This window comes from Erythranthe guttata, chromosome 9 (assembly GCF_056151865.1).
Source record: "Erythranthe guttata isolate IM_541 chromosome 9, IM_541, whole genome shotgun sequence".
Lineage (NCBI taxonomy): Eukaryota > Viridiplantae > Streptophyta > Magnoliopsida > Lamiales > Phrymaceae > Erythranthe > Erythranthe guttata.
The window spans coordinates 10,100,150-10,107,212 of NC_142541.1; the positions used below are offsets into that span (position 1 = coordinate 10,100,150).

Consider the following 7,063-nt stretch of genomic DNA (forward strand, 5'->3'; position numbering starts at 1 on the left):
TTTATTCGACGTGGTTCTTGATACTCCTCTCTCCTGCTTTCACAAGGAATTACCTACTCCTACGCACAAATTTATATTTAAAGCACTTTAAATATGAATCCGCTCACCGATGGGACAACAAAATAATAATAAAATTTTATTATTATCCTCACCTCAACGACACAAACAAGTATTTGAAATCCAATTCTACTCTCGACACGATCCGGCACCTCTCTCCAATTCGCTCCCACATCGATTCGAGAGTGGGGGGCTTAATGATATGCCTATTGGCCCAGCCCAATAGCCCACATTTACTGGACCACAGGCCCAACTTAATAGTTATTTCTACAGAGGCCCAATCAAACCCAAATAAGGTTGGGCCCGATAAATTGTCTCGACCCAATCAATAAAGTATAAATAGAACTTAAATTCATCGAATGAAGGTACGTTATTATTATTCAATCAATTCTTCTTGAGGAATTCTCTCTACAATTACCAACTATCTTCACGTCTGACTTGAGCGTCGGAGGGGTTTCCGCCGGATCAACCCCCGGCTTAGATTACGTGTTTTCTGTTCGCAGGATCCTAGAGCAAATTAAAGTTCTCAGGACTATCTAGCTCGTGAGCACGTGACCTACTTTGCTCTCCCAGCTTCAACACATTAGGTGATTTATTTTTTACGTCATCACTTAGGAAACATATTTTTTTGGAAACACATGAAAATAAAGCGGGTCATAGTTATCTGTGGAAAACTATATGTAAAACTATCTCTCTCATAAAAGAATGTTGTTTTTGGAGTTTGGGTAATGGTATGTATATAAACTTTTGGTAAGATAAATGCTGATTACGTGCCAAACATTCCGCCCGAGAAAGCGAAACTCAAAATTGCCAACCTAATAAATCCCAGTACTAGAAATTGGAATATGGACCCTATAGAAAACCTCATCCCTGATTTTATAATTTCAAAAATCTACGCTGTACACATCCCTATCTCGGAAAAAAAAGGTGTCATGCATTGGGCTCTTTCAAGGAATGGTAAGCTTACACTTAAAAGCGCTTATATGTGGCTTCTTTACTCTCACATTGTGTATGGGTCTTCTCTACCATGGAATTGGATTTGGAAATTTAAAATATGTCATCAGATTATATTCTTCTATTGGCAACTCGCACATAATGCCCTTCCAACATCTGATAACCTTGTTAAACGAAAAATTATTAACCATAATATATGTCAGCTCTGTTTGAAACATCCTGAAACTATTTATCACCTTAATTTTCAATGTGAAAAATTCAAACCTTTGATGATGAAATACCCCATATACAAAGTTATGCTAATTTTCATTTATGTAGTCTTCTCTACCACATTCGGAATAATAAGTACATGCATCATAAACTACCAGTCATTTTCTGGGTTATCTGGAAAGCAAGGAATAAGTTTATTTTCAATAAAATTGGGTTAAATAGTCAACGCATTTGGATTATTGCAGCTCAATATATAAATACCTACAAAAAAGGCAGAAAAATCCCACCATTTATAACCTTGAAATGGCTCCCTCCCCCTCCTACTTGGTTCAAAATAAATATTGATGAAGTATCCCTCTCAAACCCCGGAAAAGCAGGTATTGGGCATTTTATTACAGCATTTTTGAAATACATTGGAGTAACTAGTATTAATAAAGCAGAGGTTTGGGCTCTCATTATGGGTCTTAAAATCGCTCGAGATTTTGAGATTGAACGTCTGATTATCGAAACCGACTCTTATTTTCTATTATCTTGTTTTAACAGGAACAAAACACCCCACAACAAGCTAACAAATCTCATGGAGGACTCGAGGAATCTACTGCATGAGTTTCGAAGTGTCCGCATCACATTGGGATATAGAGAAACAAATAGTGTTGCTGGCACTTGCAAAAATGGGAACGTCTCTTTTAAATAACCATGTTTGTACTTTTGACGATCCACCCCAGTGTCTCCTTGATCTTTTAGCTAAAGATAAGGATATTATATATGTACGACAAAACTAGCAAACATTGTACTAAAACTCTTTTGCTTATGTGATATATGAAGTGTTTTTGCTTCTTCAAAAAAAAATTTAAGCACTTGTAAAAACAACATAATCAATTTATCAAAGCAACCACAGTTCTTGCAAAACATGAATAGAAAAACAATTCAAAAATACAATACAATACAATATATATATATTTCGGAAATAAAATTGGATCGGAAATCGGAATTTCCAATAATTTTATATGTAATTCCAATTATGTTCCGAAAATAATCGAAAAAATTAGAAATCGTAATATCGTAAATCGGAATGAAAAAAAAAATTCCAAATTCGAATATTTTCGGATTGGAATTGGCGGAATTCGAAAATTCCGTTCCAATTTCCACCTCTGATACCTACCATTGGAATTGCTTTTACATACCTAAACAAATTAAAAAAAAAATTCTGGGAAGAAAACAATTAATTGCATCAGCCGGGAATCGAACCCGGGTCTGTACCGTGGCAGGGTACTATTCTACCACTAGACCACTGATGCTGATTGTTCTAGTTTCATTACATATATATAATACAAAAACACTACATTGTCAAGGAAAATACATCTTATTCATTCGATTCAGTTTACACAAAATCACCAAACACTATTCCTTTTAAAAATCCCAGCCAAATACATGAAATTTTCCAAATAAACACACACACACAACTAGCAAGAAATTCGAATTATTCCTCCTTTTATTTTTTTTCCCAGAAATTTCGATTCAATGAAAACTCCATGCTACCTTTAACACAAACCGAAATTTTGAGAACTCTCACAAAGAATCAACACACGAACGAAACCCTCTGCGTTTTACAAGGAAAACAATTCTTGATCATGATACGATCTCTTGAGTATCATAAATATTTCCTACGAAATGTAAGATCTATTCTTTAATATTTCTCTATGCATAATAAAACCCTAGCACAATACGACTATTTAAAGAGAATAAAACCCTACAATCCTAATCTAACTAGGAAAGATAATTACCTAAACTAATAAAATACTTAATATCTATCCTATAATCATTAAGCCTACGGCTCTAACTAAATTAATACTTAAATAATATATATTAAATAATTAAATAATAACTAATGAATAAATATACGATATATTAAATATATATCGTATCAAACCACCCCTCTTGAAATGAACCTTGTCCTCAAGGTTCGAGTTAATTTGATCCCTCTCCTTTGCGCTTCCACCTATGTTTGACTTCATTGACTTGCTTCCCGATTGACTCCGAAAAACACGATGAAAGACCGAGCTTTTTAATACATTGTTCATGCTGATCCAACGAAATTCCAAAGGCTACTTTAGCGAAAATATTCAATCTTTTTCCTGATAAATAAACTTTTTCAATCGTCTTTGTAGATTTTGTCTCCTCCAAACTGACCATCGGTTCTTCGTCTCCTTTCTTTTGAACACCATGGAAATCTCCCAATATCCATAGTAACTCTTTGCTCTCCTCTCTGGTTAATTTCTCGTCTTCGTCCCACTTTATCTCGGTTGACTCCGATTCTTCTTCTTTCGGCTCTTCGTCCCACTTCATCTCAGTTGAATCCGATTCCTCTTCTTCTGGCGAACTCACAAAAAATTGGGGTTCTTCGAAAAAGTCATCGTCGTCCTCTTCCTCTTTCTCCGGCGATAGGCTCGGCAGCGGCGGCGGCGGTGGCTCTTTGAAAAAATCATCATCGTCCTCTTCCTCTTCCTCCGGCGATAGGCTCGGCAGCGGCAGCGGCGGTGGCGTTGGCGGTAATGGGCGGCGGTCCCTTCGACTTTTGTGTTGGTGTTGACGTCGTCTGTGACTTTGTTCGAGCAATTTCTGAAAATCAATCCGTAATCTCTCTACGGATTTCTCCAATCGCTCTAACCGTCTTGTTTCGGACATCATGATTTTCACAAAGTTTTGATGTGATCTCAACTTTGCTCCAGCTTAGCTTTGATATAATCTCTGCTTTGCTAACGAAGCGTTGGTGTTATCGCAACTTCGCTCTGATACCAATTGATACGATCTCTTGAGTATCATAAATATTTCCTACGAAACGTAAGATCTATTCTTTTGTAGCACTAACGAAAATTTGATCATCGTCGTCTTCATCTCCCTCTAGCGGTAGATTCGGCAGCGGCGGCGGTGGTGGTGGAGATGGCGGTGGTGGAGGTGGCTCTTCAAAATAACCCCAATTGTTTGTGAGTTCGCCGAAAGAAGAAGAATCGGAATCAACTGAGATAAAGTGGGACGACGAGCCGAAAGAAGAATTATCGGATTCACTTGAGGTAATTTGGGACGAAGACGAAGAACTAACGAAGAAGGAGAAAGAAGAATCACTATGGATATTAGAAGAATTCCATGATGTTGAAAGCAAAAAATACGAACAAGAATTGGTGATTGTGAATGAACCGGAATCTGAAAAGGTGATTGAAGAGGCTTGTTTATCGGGAAAAATATTGAGAATTTTTCCAAAAGCCTTTAAGAGTTCGTTCGATCAACATAAACAATGTAGTAAAGATCTTGATCGTTCGTCATGTTTTTCGGATTCACTCGGAAAGCATTTCGATGGCGTCAAGCATAGATGGAAACACAGAAAAGAGAGACGATTATTGGGCAGAACCTTGAGGACAAGGTTCATTTCAAGAGGGGTGGTTTGATACGATATATTATTTAATATATCGTTTAAATATTAGTTAGTTAGTATTTTATTATTAATTAATTAGATTAGTATATTTATGATATATATATATATGCCGTGAGTTTAATATTTAGGATATATATTAAGTATTTTATTAGTCTAGGTAATTATCTTTTCTAGTTAGATTAGGATTCTAGGGTTTTATTATCTTTAAATAGTCGTCTTGTGCTAGGGTTTTGATAATGAAGAGAAAAATATTAAAGAATAGATCTTACGTTTCGTAAAGAATTTTTATGATACTCGAGAGATCGTATCAGATCACACCCAGATGCAGACAACTTATCAAGAACGTTACTCAGAGCTGAACGAACTGCATTCTTATTTGTCTCTTCTCTTGTAGACTTGTAGTAACTACGAATACCGCCTTAACGAGGGGCGCACCGTGAGATATTTTGGTGGGAGCGAAACTTCCAATAAAATTAACAGAAATATAATGATAATATTTTTAAAATAAGTAAAAAATGTAGCTTAATTCTTTTGACATGAATATAAATATTAGGGTTAGTTACAGTTTACACCCCTGAAGTATCGGATTAATAACACTTGCCCCTAATCTAACAAAAGTAACACTTACCCCCTAAATACTAATTTTGCTTGTGGCGCATTATAGTTTTTAGGCGTTTATAGTTTTGTGTATTTTTTTTTCGAAAATACCCTATCAATCTTCAATCATTTTATAAGGAACGATGTGGAATATATTGTCTTCACACAATTTATCAAAAATAAATTTCACACATCAAGAAAAATATTGAAGCAAAAAAAATCATAAAATTTATTTATTAAAGGAATAGTTACAAGAATAATTAATTAATTGCAATTTTATTTACAGTGACACTTATTATATATGTGTCTATATTTACACTAATTATTTTTAAGGGCAACTGGCAAATAGGCCCATGACAAGGGCATTTAATTAAAAGAGGAACATCCACTTTTTTTGTCTTTCAAATAAATCCAGTTCATTCAAACTTATTTGCAAATGAGGAAAATCCCTTTATATATACCAAAATTACCCTCAATTCATTGAAACACATTTCAACTCCAATTTCATGATTTACACCCCAATTTAGCCCAATTTCATCAATTAACCAATTTTAACCCTAATTTAAATTTTGACCCGCCACCACCGTTGACCGGCGTTGACTTTTTTTTATTTCTTTTTTTTTATTATTGAAAAACTTTTTTTCCCCATAATTTTTTTTTCCGGCCGGTCAACTGCTGTTGACCGCGGTCTCCGGCGTTGACATTTTTTTCCTTTTTTTTTTTATAATTTTGTTTTTTCTTAAAAAAAATATTTTAATTAATATTACTGTCATGACTGCTAAATTACTATCTCCGGCAGTTATTTAACTGTCGGAGACAGTAATTTAACGGTAATTTGATTTTTTTTTCTTCAAAAATATTTTATATAATATTATTGTCTTTGCTACTAAATTACTGTCTCCAACAGTTATTTAACTGTTGGAGACAGTAATTTAACTGTTAATTGATTTTTTTTTTAAATATTTTAATTAATATTACTGTATTCGTTGCTAAATTACTGTCTCCAACAGTTATTTAACTGTCGGAGACAGTACTGTATTGGTTGCTAAATTACTGTCTCCAGCACTTATTTAACTGTCGGAGACAGTAATTTAACAGTTCATTGACTTTTTTTTTCTTCTTAAAAAATTATTTTAATTAATAATACTGCCTTGGCTGCTAAATTACTGTCGCCAACAGTAATTTAACTGTCTTAGACAATAATATTAATAATATTACTGTTCGGGAAAATAATATACATAATATTACTGTCCCAAACAGTAATATTAGTGTCTGAGACAGTAATTTAGTAGTCAAGATAGTAATATTAATTAAAATATTTTTTTCTAAGAAAAAAAAAATTCAACGCCAGAGACTGGCGGTCAACGGTGGTTGACCGACCGGAAAAGAAATTCAGGAAAAAAAAAAGTTGAGCTAATTTCGTAAATACAAATAAAAGTGCACATTTTCTAAGCCTAATTATAACTCCAAAAGTCAGCGCAATTTCATTCATAGAGCTTCGCTTGTTAATTATAATTTGGGGCTCTTTAATATTATTTGAGAAAAGATTGCTCCTAATTTTAGCCATCGATTCTTTTCAATTACGCCCATCAGCTTTTTTCAAAAAAAATATTTTTTTAATTATTATTATTATTATTATTATTATTATTATTATTATTATTATTATTATTATTATTATTATTATTATTATTATTATTATTATTATTATTATTATTATTATTAGGGTTAATATGCCATGAGCCCCTCAAAGGAAACCTAATTCGAACTAAATGACAAATCCAAATTCAATCTTTTAATTAAATCCTTAATTTTAAA

At 33.7% G+C, this 7,063-nt stretch overlaps 1 non-coding gene across 1 annotated transcript; it reads right to left on the reverse strand.

The window, feature by feature from the left end:
- Positions 1-2,448: 2,448 nt before the first annotated feature.
- Positions 2,449-2,519, reverse strand: TRNAG-GCC (transfer RNA glycine (anticodon GCC)). The gene has a single exon. It is a non-coding gene; the product is annotated as a tRNA-Gly (tRNA).
- Positions 2,520-7,063: the final 4,544 nt, after the last annotated feature.